Source organism: Elephantulus edwardii, unplaced genomic scaffold, assembly GCF_000299155.1.
Source record: "Elephantulus edwardii isolate Elephantulus edwardi_28Jun2011 unplaced genomic scaffold, EleEdw1.0 scaffold00241, whole genome shotgun sequence".
Classification (NCBI taxonomy): domain Eukaryota; kingdom Metazoa; phylum Chordata; class Mammalia; order Macroscelidea; family Macroscelididae; genus Elephantulus; species Elephantulus edwardii.
The window spans coordinates 3,649,990-3,666,283 of NW_006399991.1; positions in this window are offsets into that span (position 1 = coordinate 3,649,990).

Here is a 16,294-nt window from a genome sequence, read left to right on the forward strand (position 1 = left end):
GACATTTGTAATTACATACTGCAAAGGTCAGTGCATGTGTAGAGTGTGAAAACTTGCATATATCAATTCCCATTCAAAGAGAAGCCCCCTTACACAAAAACTACATCCACTGGTGTCTTTGGGGCCCAATTAGCAGTTACAGTAGTCCCCAATTCATGTAATCATGGGGATAGCAACATATTCTGACTGACTGACTGACTGACTGACTGACTGACTGACTGACTGACTGACTTATCAGAGGATCACAGGGAAAAGTCCCAGCCAGATCCATCACGCGAGTTCCTGATTTGTGGAGTCACTCTACAGCTGATGCCAGCCAAGAGATCTCAACCTGTGCTCATATGTGGCCACAACTTACTGGAAGAGTAACAAAGGAATTTATCTAGAGACAGAGGGAGTTGAAGCACAATGAACTCCTAATTCAAAGAGTCAAAGACTCAGAAATTCAGGACAAAGGCTAAAAGCCACCCCATCCCCCACCTCCTGCCAAGAAACAACAAGAAAAGGCAACAATTCAATAGCTCTACCCGTGGGCTGACTCAAGTACTACTGTCATCATGGCCCCTGATGCACATCAGCCTAGAACTTCATTAAAGCAAAAGTTGACATGTATACCAAATGACTAGCATTAGACTACAATTACCACCACATTCAAACAACACTGCACAGACAAAAAACAGATATATACATGGACACACTATAAGCTGCCAACCACATGCCAAGAAGAAAAGAAAACTCCCATTTAAAAAAAAAAAAAAGACAAAAAAAAAACCAAACCTACAAGAACAATGTCATTACAATGTCCTGGAAGTTGCAACAGATATGTGAGGCATGCGCTGTGTCCTTCAGTAACCTCTTGGAATAACTCGGTTGCTCCTCCCTACCGGGAATTAATTTTTCCTCTAAAAGGATGGTGTTCTTTTAAAAATTGAGAACACCCAGCCCCACCAAATGTCACATCTTCTCTTGAAGTGTGAATGAGGGATGTGATGTTTTGGTGTGTCTTTTGTCAGACTTAGCGGTTTCCTTTCAGGGCATAGTCAAAGGCATCATCCCCACTACATGTGGGTTTTAGTCTCCCCACACACACAGACCCCCAGGGGCCTTCTTCAGGCAGAGAGAACCCTTTGAAGGACTCAGCAGTGCCCTTAGACACAAGCTGCTAATCCGCATCATGCTGTGTTCTGTTTGCTAAGGTTGGGATCCTGCATTGCATGTGTATTGCCCATTATCAAAGGCATGTAGAGAGTTAAGCCTGGAAGGAAGACTGTTGTCCACCCAAGCAGAAAGCCCCCCCACCCCACCCCACCCCCTGGAGAGAACTTCCAGGAAGAAAACTTGACAAGATGGAGATGAAGCGATCACACCCTCATTTTTCACTTGGATTTCTTTGGTTGGTTGGTTGGTTTTGACTATTCGTTTATAATAAAAGGTTTGCACTGATGTGGTTCAACCTGCAAATTTTCCATTCTGAGTTTCAGATAAAACACTGTAAAGCATCCAATTCAGTACCGCTCTTTTGAAATTTGGGTAAAAGAAAACCTATACAACTGTAAATATAGTCACTTTTGTATTTTTTCTATGTTGTGAAAACCAAAATTGTAATTTTATAAGTCTTTGATTCACTAAAATTATATAATTTAAATGTATTTTTTGTATATTTAGAAACAAGGAGTTCAAAGACTATGCTTAACTTTCTATGCATGAGTTTGGAAGCTGTTTTTACCTGATACTGTTAACGTAGTACTAAGTTGTATTCATAAAACACTGATCTGTGTTGCATTTCAAAATAAACTGGTGTGTGCTCTGCCTGGATTTGAAAAAACAAAACAAAACAAAAAAACAATGTCCTGGAAGCAGGAGACAGTATTAAACCCAACAAGAAACCAAACAAAACATCACCAAATAATTTTTTTAAAAAGGAGATTAAAACACAGAATCTATTAATATCTTAGAGGCAGGAGCAATAGAAATATCATTACAAGACAAAGCAGAGACTACCAACCAAGCAATAGAATATTATAAGCCATAGAACATGAAAATGCAATACAGAATAATACAAAAAACAATACAGATGCTATCAACATGTGAGAAGGACAAAGAAGAAATGAAGAAATAGAACACAGAACCTATACAACAGAAAACAAGGCCTTTAACACTAATATTCTAGAGAAAAAATCAGAAGCAAAAAGGAAGAAAAATTAAGAAACCATATCATCTGGGAGGCTCACCTCTTTGAGGGGGAATGTGGTATCAGGATTGGAGGAAGACTCATCAACAACCTACGTTATACAGATAACACAACCCTGTTTGCTGAAACTGAAGAAGACCTGAAGTGCTTGCTGCAGAAGGTCAAAGACTGCAGGTTTAAATATGGATTGAAGCTCAATATCCACAAAACAAAGGTTCTCACCACTGGGCCAACTGGCAGCATCATGACAGACGGTGAAGAGATTGAGAACTGTTAACAGCTTTAGCTTGCTTGGCTCCAAAATCAATCTTGGTACCAGCAGCCAGGAAATCAAAAGACAAATTCTACTTGGACAATTTGCTGTCAGGGACCTCTCCAGAGTACTGAAGAGCAACGATGTCAGTCTGTAGACTAAGGTGCATCTTTGCAATTACTTGCTATGCATCAGAAAACTGGGAAATGACTAGGTATAACAGAAAGAGAATTGATGCCTTTGAGCTGTAGTGGTGGAGAAGAGTATTGAATATACCATGTAGTGCCAGGAGAACAAAGAAGTTCATCCTAGAGAGAGGGGAAACCAGCCTGCTCCTTGGAGGCAAGGATCCTGAGGCTTCACCTGACATACTTTGGGCATGTTGCAAGGAAGAACCAGTCCTTGGAAAGGGACATCATGTTTGGAAGGGTGGAGGAACAGCACAAGAAAGGAAGATCCTTGATGAGATGGATCAATTCAGTGAGTGGAGTAGTGAGGGTTGGTGAGTCAGAGACAATAAGGACGATACAGGATAGAGAAGGGTTCAAGGATAGTGTACACAGGGTCGCTATAACGTGCAAGCAACTCAACGGCACATAACAACAACAAGAATTATGTAGGATGGTATCAAGATAAATAGCATAAATGTGACTGGAATTCCAGAATAAACAGTGGGGGAGAGGAGGCATTGAGAAAATTTTGGAAGAGGTAGTAAAAGAAACTTCACAGGTTTTATGAAAAAAAGTCAAGAAACTGAGCAAACTTCAAACAGGATAGATCTCAAAAAAAAAAAAAACCAAAAAAAAAAACATCAAACATATCATACTCAAATATTCCAAAATCAAAGACAAAGATGTTGTTGTTGTTGTTATGTGACATCAAGTCACTTGCTACTCATAGCGACCCTATGTACAACAGCCCTAAACTCTGCTCTGTCCTGTGCCAATCCCACTGTCTCCGTAACACGCATCCTGATTACCCCAGTCACTGAATCAATCCACCTCACAGAGGGCCTTCCTCTCCTGTGCTATCCTTCCACCCTCCCAAGCATTATGTCCCTCTCCAAGGACATAATGTCCTTACAAAATGTCCAAAGTATGTCAGAAGAAGCCTCAGAATCCTTGCCTCCAAAGAGCTGCCCAGTTTAAGCCTCTTCAGGATGAACTTGTTCATTTTCTTAGCAGTTCATGGTACATTCAATACTCTTCTCCAACCCCACAGCTCAAAGGCATCAATTCTCCTTCTATCCTCCCTACTCATTGTCCAACTCTCTGACGCATAACAAATGATTGAAAAGACCATGACCTGTATTCAGACACACCTTAGTCTCCAGAAAGACACCATTGCCCTTCAGTACTTTGGAGAAGTCCCTAACAGAAGACTTTCCTATCGCAATATGTCTTTTAATTTTCTGGCTGCTGGTGCCAAGAGTGTTGATTGTGGAGCCAAGCAAACTAAAGCTGTGAACAATCTCAATCTCTTCACCATCCATCCTGATGCTGCCAAATGGTCCAGTGGTGAGAATCTTTGTCTTCTTGACACTGAGCCTCAATCCATATTGAATGCTGCAGTCCTTGACTCTCTGCAGCAAGCACTTCAGATCCTCCTCAGTTTCAGCAAGCAGGGTTGTATCATCTGCATAACACAGATTTTTCATAGATCTTCCACCAATCCTGATGCCACATTTCTTCTCATAGAGCCCAGCCTCCCATATAATCTTCTGCATACAGGTTGAAAAGTTATGGAGAAAGGACACATTCCTGGTGTACGCCCTTCCAGTTTTGAACCATGCAGTGTTTCCTTGCTCTGTTCTGACGACTGCCTCTTGGTCCAAGTATAGGTTTCGCATTAGCACGATCAAATGTTCTGGGATTCCCATTCTTCTCAGAGTCAGCCACAGTTTGTTATGATCCACACAGTCAAATGCCTTTGCATAGTCAATGAAACACAGATCTTTTCAAGACTATAAACTTTTACAGTCTCAAAAAGACAAGGATGGAATAGTAAAATAATTTCAAGAAAAACAAAGAATTACTTACAAAGGAGAGCCAGTAAATTACATGAAGCTTCTATTATTTTTCAGAAGAAATCAGGTAAACAAAAAAACAATGAGACAGCATATACAACAGAATGAAAGAAAATGACAGCAAATTGAGAATGCCATATCCAACAAAAGTGGTCATCAAATATGAAGGATAAATTGGTCCTTCTCAGAAAAGCAGAATCTAAAAAAAAAAAAAATTTTTAAAGACCAATCTTACAAAAAATACAAAGTAAGTCCTTGACACAAAAACAGAGCAGAAAAGTAGATAAGACTAAAGTAACGAGATGGGCAAACCCTCAAAAAAGAACAAACAAATTGGCACTAAGAAAACCTTGCCTGTGAATTAACACACTGAATATGAATGACTTAAATACATCTCTCAAGAAAAAAGGAGTAGTAGATTGGATGAAAAAAATAACAACACAAAAACAAAAGATAAACAAAACCCCACACATATAAATATGCTGTTTACAAGAGAAACATCTTAGAAATGAAGAGAAAGATATGGAAGAGGAGAAACAGGTACTGAGCTCAAGCAATAGCAACAAACCAAAATCAGGAACTGCACTGTGAGAAATTTGTCATTTTCAGAAGCTTTTGTCTGCTCGGGCAGGAATAGTTCCCCTCCCAACCAGCAAATTCAAGGCAGAAAACATAGATAGACAGCTTGTATATTAGTAACTAATCAGGATTGGAAACTGTACCATCGGGAACTTGTCGCTTCCCTGGGTCTTTGTCTGTTAAGATGGGAATAGTTAATCCCAACCAGCTGCAGGAAAGGGGACAGGTACATAGCCACATTAACAAGTACGGAGAACTAGGGACTGCACTGTGGAGATCTTGCCACATTGCTGGATTTTTTTCCCCTGAGTAGTATATCCTGGGCAGCACTCCTAAAACTTTGCTTACTCTTAGGATATAAAGCCTATCCCTAGAAGAAAAGGCACCACCACCATCAGAAAAGCCCACCCACTACAGCTAAACAAAGGAAAATATAACTCCTGGTGCCTCAAAGATTCCTGCTCCCTGACAATCCAAGTAGAACCAAATGAGACATTTGCCACAGGAAACAGAGAAGAGCACCACCCATGGAAGACCAACTGTGAAAACTGCCACTGGGAAATTCAATTGGCTACAACATTTATAGTCTGCAACTTATCAATAGCATCATTAAGATAAGGAGCTGTCAACAACCTACACTGACACAAAAGAAGCTGCCTCAAAATACCAGAAGGAATTTCACATAATATCAAGAAATAGCAGGAAGTTTCAAACATTATGAAAAAAACAAAAAGAGCCTTCTCCTAAAAAAGCAGATCAGATTGCAGACCCAATGAATATCCCAAAGACAGAGAAGCAGAAGAAATGTATTGGCATGGACTACTATTGAAGAAATTACAAATGGGTGGGTATAGGAGAAGGTGTACAAAGATGAATGAAAGATACAAGTTTTCTGTAAACTTTCTGTAGAGTCACAATAAAAAAAAATTAAAAAGAAATACCAGAGAAGTCCTTCACACCAAAAGGAAAGACATCAAAGGAAGGTGGATGGAACAAAGTTATCAGTAACAATAGAAAAAGAAACAGAGCAAAATGGCAATAATAAAACCTAGCATATCATGACTTACACTTAATGTTGTTGTTATGTGCCATCAAGTCACTTGCAACTCATAGGGACCCTATTTACAATAGCCCTAAACCCTGCTCTACCCTCTGTCAACCTTACGCCTCTGATACACCTACTCCCATTACTCCAGTCACTGAATTGATCCATCTCATCAAGGGTTTTCCTCTCTTGCACTGTCCCTCCACTCTCCCAAACATACTGTCCCTCTCCTTACAACATTACCAAAGTATGTCAGACGAAGCTTCAAAATCCTTGCCTCCAAGGAGCAGTCCAGTTTCACCCTCTCCCAGTCAAACCTGTTTGTTCTCCTAGCAGTTCGTGGTATATTCAATACTCTTCTCCAGCACCACAGCTCAAAGGCATCAATTCTCTTTCTATCATTCCTAGTCACTGCGCAGCCTTCCAACACATAGCACGCAATTGCAAAGACTATGGCCTGAATCAGGTGCACCTTAGTCTCCAGCCTGACATCGTTGCTCTTCAGTACTCTGGAGAAGTCCCTGAAAGCGGACTTTCCCAATACAATTAACCTCTTAATTTCCTGGCTGCTGGTACCAAGAGTGTTGACTGTGGAGCCAAGCAAACAAACTGTTAACTATCTCGATCTCTTCAGCATCCATAATGATGCTGCCAATTGGCTCAGTATTGAGAATCTTTGTTTTCTTTTAATTTTTTTTAATTTTTTATTATTATTTTTGTGTGTGTACTGTCAAATCAGATCTGACTGGTACAGGAGGAGATTGCCCCTCCTTCTCCAGCAGAGCATCTGGTGGATTCAAACCGCATACCTCTGGGGTTGCAGTGCAGCTTCTTGCCACTAGGCCACCAGAGCTCCCTGAGAATCTTTGTTTTCTTGATGTTGAGCTTTAATCCATGTAAATAGATTAAATGTACCAATCAAGAGAAAAAGAGTAGCAGAATGTATAAAAGAAACAAAGCTCATAAATATAATTTAAAATATTATAAAATACTATAAAAATATTACAAAAAATTGAATACAAGAGACACATCTTTAAAATCAGGGAAAAGAGAGACTAAAAATCAAAGGTTGGAGAAAGTATACCAAGCAAATGTCATTCATAAAAAATTAGGAGTGGCAGTACTAATCTCTGATAAAATAAACTTCAGGATGAAAACCACCATAAAAGATAAGAAAGAGCTAATGATCAAAGTCACAACAGATCAAGAAGATAAAACCTTGGTTAACATCTATGCACCATATTATTTCTCCTTTCCTGTTACAACAGATGGCAGAGTTGAGCTGTTACAGCAAAGGACATTCACCCATAAAGACTTGCAAAATAAAATGAAACAAACAAAAAAAAATTTTTTAAAAAACACAAAGGTTAACAGATTTTAAGAAAGAAAGACACTGCAATAGTAGTGGTTGACTTTACCACACCACTCTCAACAAAGGACAGTTCAATTAGAAAGAAACTGAATAAAGATGCAGGTGATCTAAACTACACAATTACCCAACTCAACCTCTTAGATGTATTCAAGGGTACTTCACTCATCTAAAATTAAATTTTCTTTATTCCCAAGTGTACTTGGTTCATTCACCAGAATCAATCATATAATAAGATACAAAGGAAGTCTCAACAAATTAAAAAATCCTGGATTAACACAAAATATCTTCTCATACCTCAATGCCATAAAACCAGAAAGTAACAAAAAGAGGACTTAAAAAAAATCCAAGTGGAAGCTAAATAAGGGTTGTAGAAGATAAAAAAAGTAAAATTAGTTAAGTTCCTTGAAACAAATGAAAACAAAAATACAACATACTAAAACCTCTGGGATACGGCTCTAAGGCCATATCTAAGGCTGGCTCTAAGACTCTAAGGCTAGGGGACAGTTCAAAGCAATAGGTAAACATATAAAGAAAGAAGAAAGAAGCAAAATTAATGACTTAATATTTAAAACCATTAGAAAAAGAACAAGAAACTAATTCCACAGCCTCTAAAAGAAAAGAAATTGTAAGGACAAGGGATGAAATCTATGGCATAGGAAACAAGAACAACCAAAAAAAGGCAGTAATAAAAAAAAAAAATCAAGATCTGGTTCTTCGAAAGAATATAATAGACAAATCATTCCCAAGCTTAACCAAATAAAAGACATAAATAATCTGAATAAAACATGAGAGAGGTGACATCACAACAGAAACAGCTGACATTAACTTGAAAATAACAAATTAGGAAAAGCTATAATCTGATAAATTTGAAAACATAGAGGAAATAGACAATTTCCTAGAAACCAACTTTATCCAGATTAACACTGGAAGATGTAGAACACATGGAGAAAAAACACACACAGAGAGAGCACAAAAGAAGAAATTGAGTCATTATGTAAAAGATTTGCCCTCCCAAAAATACTGACCCAAATGGCTTCATAGCTGAATTTTACCAAACATTCAAGGATGAACAATATCAGTTCTACTTAAAATTACTTCAAAAAATAGAAAGAAGAAATACTTCCAGTCATTCTGTGAAGCAAGAATAACCCTAATGCCAAAACCAGGCAAAAATATTATCAAAAAGAAAAACTACAGACCAATATTTCTCATGGACATAGATGCAAAAATCCTTAACAAAATCTTGACCAATAGAATTCAATAGTGTATAAAAAAAAATACAATGCATCATGAAAAAGGGGGGTTCATAGAAGCTATGCAAGGATGATTCCACATAAGAAAAACAATCAATGTAATTCGTCGCATCAATAAAGCAAAGAATCAGAACCATATGATCTTACCAATTGATGCACAAAAGACCTTTGGAAAAAAATCTAACACCACTTCCTGTCTAAATCATTCAAGAAAACAGGAATAGAAAGAAATTCCCTCAACGAGTGAAAAGTATATATGCAAAATCAAGAACCAGTATCCTTTTCAATAGAGAAAGACTAAAGGCATTCTGCTTGTAAACAGGGACCAGACAAGGATGTCCTCTATCATCATTCCTATTCAATATTGCATTAAAAGTACTTGCAAGGGTAACAAGAGAAGAAAATAAGATGCACCCAAATTGGCAAAGGGGAGGGGGAAAAAGGTCACCATATGCAAATTATATGATAGTGTACACAGAAAACCCAACAGACTAAACAAAAAAGCTGTTAGACCTAGTAGACCAATTTGGTAGAGTAGAATACAAGATCAATAAGCAAAAATCAGGGGGCATTTCCCTAGAGTAGCCAAAGAAAAGAGAAAACTAAGAAAGCTAAGAAACTAGGAAAGCAATACCATTTACAATACCCACCTACAAGATGAAATATTTGGGGGAAAACCTAACTAAAGACACAAAAGACCTTTACAAAGAAACTGCAAAACACAACTATAAAAAACAATAAGAGGCCTAACTAAATGGTAAAACAGTCCCTGTCCACGGATAGAAAGATTCATCATAGTGAAAATTACAATCCTATACAAAGCAATCTACATATTCAACACAATCCCAATACAGATACCAAAGGCAATTAGCAGATTTATTTGGAAAGGAAAGAGATCTTGAATAGGCAAACCTCTTCTGAAAAACCAAAATGAAGTAGAAAATCATTCCCTGATCTCAAAATTTACTACACAGCCATAGTAACCAAACCATCATGGTATTGATATAGTGACAGACAAATGGAATAATAGATTTAAGAACCTAGAAATCAATCCATCTACCTAAAGTCAATTAGTATTTTGCAAGAAATCAAAATCTATCAAATGAGGAGACAACAATATCTTCAACAAATGATACTGGCAAAAATGGACACTTGCTGTGGGACCTTTCCAGAGTACTAAAGAAAGAGTGTCAGTCTGGAGACTACAGTGCATCTTAACCAGGCCATGGTCTTTGCATGCATCAGCAAGCTGGACAATGACTAAGGATGACAGAAGAAGAATCAATGTCTTCAAATTGTGGTACTGGAGAAGAGTACTGAACATACAACGGACTGCTAAGAAAACAAATAGGTCTTTCTTGAAGAGGATGAAAGCAAATTTCTCCTTGGAGGCTATGATTTTGAAGCTCTGTCTCACATACTTTGGGCACATGTCCAGAAGAGACCAGTCTTTAGAGAAGGACATCATAGTCAGAAGGGTGGAAATATAGCACAGGAGAGGAAGACCCTGGATGAGATGGACTGAAACAGTAAATGGGGCAATGGGAGTTAGTGTGTCAGAATCAGTGATACTGGCTCAGATCAGGGCAGGGTTCAGAGCTGCTGTACATAATGTCTCTATGGGTCACAAACAACTTGACAGCACATAGCAACACCAACTAGGCAGAGATAATTAGATTGGCACAGGACAGAGCAGGGTTCAGAGCTGTTGTACATAGGGTCTTTATGAGTCTCAGATGACTCGAGGGCACATAACGACAACAAATCTGCAACAGAATCGACATCTCACACTATACATGAAAATAAACTCAAGGTGAATCAGAGACCTAGGGTTAAAACTCAAAACCATAAGGATAATAAGAGATAAAATGGGACCAAACTTTGAAGCTCTAGCCTATGGAATAAATAATAGGCTCACATAGAGCCAGAAATGCCAGTCAGGAAAGGATTGAAATCTACAAAAGGTACCTTCTAAAACTCAAGTCTCTGTAGGCATCAAAAGCTTTTTCCAGTGGAATGAAAAGTAAACCTACAGACTGGGGTGGTGGGGAGGACATGTGACAATGACATCGCAGAAAAGGGTCTCATAATGAAATTTTACAAGTTTACAGGATAATACAGGACCTCCACATGGAAAAGACTGATAATCACAAAATGGGCAAAAGATGTGGAAAGACTTTTTACAAAGGAAGACATTCTGATGGCCAACAGACACATGAAGAAATGTTCAAAATCACTGGCAACCAGAGAGATAAAAATCAAAACAATGAGATACCTTCTGAGCCCAGTAGCAGGGGCAAAGTTTAACAGAACAGCAAGCCATATATGTTGGAGAGGATGTGAAGAGATTGAAACTCTCATGCTCTGCTGGTGGGATGAAGGCAAGTTTGGTTTTTCCCAAAAATACTGAAAATAGAAATGCCATATGATTCAGTTAATGCACTGCTACAAATATACCCCAAAGAAACTGAGGCACAGATAAAATATGTACATTTATGTTCATAGAAGCGATGTTCACAATAACAAGAAAATAGAGAGGAAGCTCTGGTTACCTAGTGGCTGCGCTGCAATCTCAAAGGTTCAAATCCACAACATGCTCCACAGAAGGAGGGGCAATCTCCTACTCTGCTAGTCAGATCTGACTCAACAGTACACTACAACAACAAAAAAAAAAGAAGAAGAAAATAGAAACAGCCCAAATGTCCACCAACAAATCCATCAGATGGTGTGCTGGAGAAGGAGAGGCAATATCTTCCTGTACAGTTAGTTCTTATTTGATGGTACACACACAAAAAAATAATAAAATAAAACAAAAACTATTTTCAAAAATGGATGAATTGGTAAGTTTGATACATTCACAAAATGGAATACTATGTAGCACTGAGTAAAAACAACTTTGCAAAATACATAGATGGGAAACTCTACAGTATGCTGAGTTAAACAACTCAGTCTCCTAAGGACAAATATGGCATCAGACCATTATTGTAAAAACAGAAGGATAGCTTCTCATGAAACATTCTTCAAGGGATCTTACCGTCACTCTGTTGCAAGGTGCCATGGCCTGTGGGGCATGGCTGGCCCATGAGTATCTTCCAGCCATTGCTTTCCCAGAGTCTGCTAAAGGCTATGGCCCAACCCAGACGCACACTCAGGAGCAGCTTGAAAGGCTATGGAAAAAAATGGGGAAGAAAGGGGGGGGGGAGAAAAACATTGATAGTATAGATAAAGTGATTGTTGTTGTTGTTATGTGCCGTCGAGTCGTTTGCGACTCATAGCGACCCTATGTACAACAGCCCTAAACCGTGCTCTATCCTGTGCCAATCTCATTGCCTCTGACACACCCATCCCGATTACCCCAGTCACTGAATCAATCCACCTCATAGAGGGTCTTCCCCTCCTGCGCTGTCCCTCCACTCTGCCCAGCATGATGTCCCTCTCTAAAGACCTGTCTCTCCTTACAACATGTCCAAAGTATGTCAGGCGAAGCCTCAGAATCCTTGCCTCCAAGAAGCAGCCTGGTTTAACCCTCTCTAGGATGAATCTATTTGTTTTCTTGGCAGTCCATGGTACATTCAATACTCTTCTCCAGCACTACAGCTCAAAGGCGTCAATTCTCCAAGATAGAGAGGGTACTGGAAATAACAGAAAAGCATGAAAATGCAACTCAGAATATTAAGATCAATATGTCCAATACAATGGTGGAACAAAAAAAAAAAGTAGAGCTGAAGAGATGGAACAGAAAGTCAGTGAGCTAGAAGCCTCACTGGAAACATACTGGAAAAAATATCAGCGATGAGACATAAAAAAAATGAAGAAACATTAGAATCATGTGGGGTAAAATAAAAATTAAACACATACGTATGCTTAGAATTCCAAAACATGGAGTGACAGGGAAGTCATGGCGAAAATTGTGTAAGAACTACTAGAAGAAAACCTCTCTGGTATTTTGAAGAACAAGAAAATCCATGTTCAAGAAGCACAACAAAAACTAAATAGACTAAACCCAAAGAGAAAGCCATCAATATATAACATACTCAAATTCTCCAAATTAAAAGATAAGGATAGAATTCTAAAGCAGCATAAGAAAAACAAGGAGTCACCTACAAAGGGGAAACAATTAGATTAAGTTCTGTTTTCTCAGCAGAAAACATACAAGCAAAAAGACAATAGGATGTTATATATAGAAAGATGAAAGAAAATAATTGTCAGCCAAGTATCTATCAAATATGAAGGAGAAATAAGATCCTTTACAGAAAAGAAGGAACTTAAGGAATTTGTGAAAACAGGGCCATGACTACAAGAAATTTTAAATAAAATCCTTTACACAAAGATACCAAATCAAAGTGGATAAATGGTAATAACCAGAAACAACAGAAAAAGAAACACAGCAAAATGGTAACAGTAAAAATTGGCCTGACAATAATCACACTTAAGATGAATGCACTTTATGTGCCAATTAATAGAAAAAGAATATCAGAATGGCTAAAAAAACAAAGGCTATCAATATTAGCCTATGCCCTAAAGAAACCATAACTGCCACCCAAGCAGATATATGCACACCCATGTTTATTGTGGCTTTGTCCACAATAGCAAAGAGTTGGAAACAATCTAAGTGTCCATTAACAAATGAATGGATAGAGAAGCAGTGGTATATTCACACAATGGAATACTAGGCTGCACTGAAAAACAAAGAATTCACAAGATACTATTCAAAATGGGTGACTCTGGAGGACATTATGCTGAGTGAAATATCTCTGTCACAAAAGGACAAATACTGCATAGTGCCACTGTTGTAGAACAGGACTGACATCAGGGTTGGGGTGAGACTGAGAAAGATGGGATAAATTATGTATACTGCTTTGAAACAGATGAGAGAGACAACTGTTTAAAAGTGATATATGATTGGGTATTATAGTCATAACAAGAGTCCAGAATGAAGGCTGCATAATGGAGTGGACTTGGGGGTGGAGGGGTGATGTATACCAATGAAAGAATTTTTATTTTACTTTTCAAAGAAAAGAGCGAACTGGGGGGGGGAAGGGTGGGCAGGGAGAAAAACGCAACAATGAATGAATGGAAATCCAGAGTCTCTGTAAACATTCATTAAAATTGATAATGATAATTAAAAGAATATTTTTTAAAAAGATACATGTAAAAAATGGAGAGAAAAATAGTCTCAAAATAAAAGTCTGGGGAAAAAATATACCTAGCAAATGACACCACAAAAAAACCAGAAGTGGCAATACTAATCTCTGATAAAATAGACTTCAGAATGAAAACCACCATAAAAGATAAAGAAGGGCAGTACACATTGACTAAAGGCACAATAAATAAAATAGTGGTTAACAGAATTTAAAAAAATAAATAAAAAGCACCCATAATAGTGGTAGGAGACCTCAACACACCACTAACACAGAGGGCAGGTCAACTCAAAAGATGAAGATATAAACTATACTATCAGTCAACTTGACCTTGTGCATGGTTTCAGGGTACTGCACCCAACTAAAACTAAATTAACTTTTTCTCAAGTGCACAGGATACATTCTCCAGAATCCATCATAAGTTAGGACACCATGCTATCCTCAGCAAATTAAAAAACACAGAAATAATGCAAAGTATCTTTTCAGACCACAATGCTATAAACTTATAAATTAACCAGAAGAGGGTAAAGTTTGCAAAATAACCCATGTGGAAACTGAATAACTCTCTGCTAGCTAGAACACAATTGAGTTACTAAAGAAATAAAAAATTTAATAACAAAGTTTCTTGAAAAAATAAAAATACAACATATCTCTGGGTTACAGCTATGGCAGTCTTCAGGCATAGTTCACAGCAATAGGCACATCTATCAAAAAGGAAGAAAGAAGAAAAAACCCAGTGATTTAACTCAATACTTTCCTCAAATAGAGAAGAACAATCTAATCCTACAGACTCTAGAAGAAAGAAAATTATAAGGAAAGGGCTAAAATCAATGAGATAGAAAAACAATTGAAGCCGTCAGACCAGAAGCTGGTTTTTTTAAAGGGTCAATAAAATTGACAAACCACTGACAAACTCAACAATAAAATAAAAAGAGAAGACACAAATAACTTGATTAAGAAGTGACAGAGGTGACATCACAACAGAACCAGATTAAATTAAATCGATAATTTTTAAATACTATGAAAAGCTATATTCTAATAAATTTGAAAACCTAGAGGAAATGAACAAAATCCTTGAAACTCATGTCCTACCCAGATTGACAAGGACAGATGTAGAATTCTTGAACAGACTCATCACAAAAGAAGAAACTGAACAGGTCATAATAATTCTGCATAAGAAAAGTCCTGAACCAAATTGCTTCACAGCTTAAATCTAACAAATATTCAGATAAGAGCTATCACCAATTCTATTTAAAGTACTTTAAAAAATAGAAAAAGAAGAAACACTCCCAGAGTCATTGTATGAAGCAGATATAACCCTAATACAAAAACCAGGCAAAGATAAAACCAAGAAAGAAAACTACAGACCAATATATCTCATAAATATAGATGCAAAAATCCTAGCCAATAGAATCCAAAAGCACACACACACACACACACACACACAAAATAAATCATGACCATGTTGGATTCATAACAGGTACACAAAAATGGCCCAACATAAGAAAAAAAATCAACATAATTCACCACACTAACAAAGCAAGTAACAAGAACCAGATGATGTTAACAATTGATGCTAAAATACGTTTGACAAAATCCAAAACCCCTTCCTGATAAAGACACTCAGCAAACTTGTAATAGAAGGGAATTTCCTCAATATAGTGAAAAGTGTATATGCAAAACCAAAAGTGAATACCATTCTTTTATTTTATTGCTATTTTAACAAAAGTTTAAAGCAAACTTGGATTTCCATTTATTCATTGTTGCTCATATTCCTATCCACCCTTCCAGTTCACTTTTCTCTTTAAAAAGATTCTTTCATTGTTGCACAATTTCCTCCCTCCTCTTCGCCCCTCACCCCGCTAGTCCATTTTGTTATGCACCTCTTATTTGGAACTACTGTGTCAATATCATTCTCAATGGAGAAAGACTATAAGCATTTTCCTTGCAAACAGGGACCAGATAAGGATGTCCACTGTCACTACCTATACCTGTACAGAAAGTGCTTGCTAGGGCAATACGACAAGAGAAAGAAATAAAAAGGCATCCAGATCAGCAAAGAGATGGTTAAACTACTGCTATATGCAAATGATATGTTAACACACAAAGAAAACCCCAAAGACTCAACAAGAACATTTGTTAGAGCTAGTACAGCAATTTAGTAGAGTGGTAGGATATAAAGTCAATATCCAAAAATCAGTGGGATTCCTCTACAGTAACAAAGAGAACTCAGAGAAGGAAACCAAAAAAGCAATACCATTTACAATAGCCAACTACAAATTTAAATACTTGGAGTGAACCTAATTAGAGACAAAAAAGATAAAGGAAACTACTAAACATTTCCGCAAGACACAATAAAAACCTAAATAAATAGAGGAAAGTGCCCTGTTCATGGATAGGAAGACTTGTTTTTGTTGTTGTTGTTGTTGTTGTT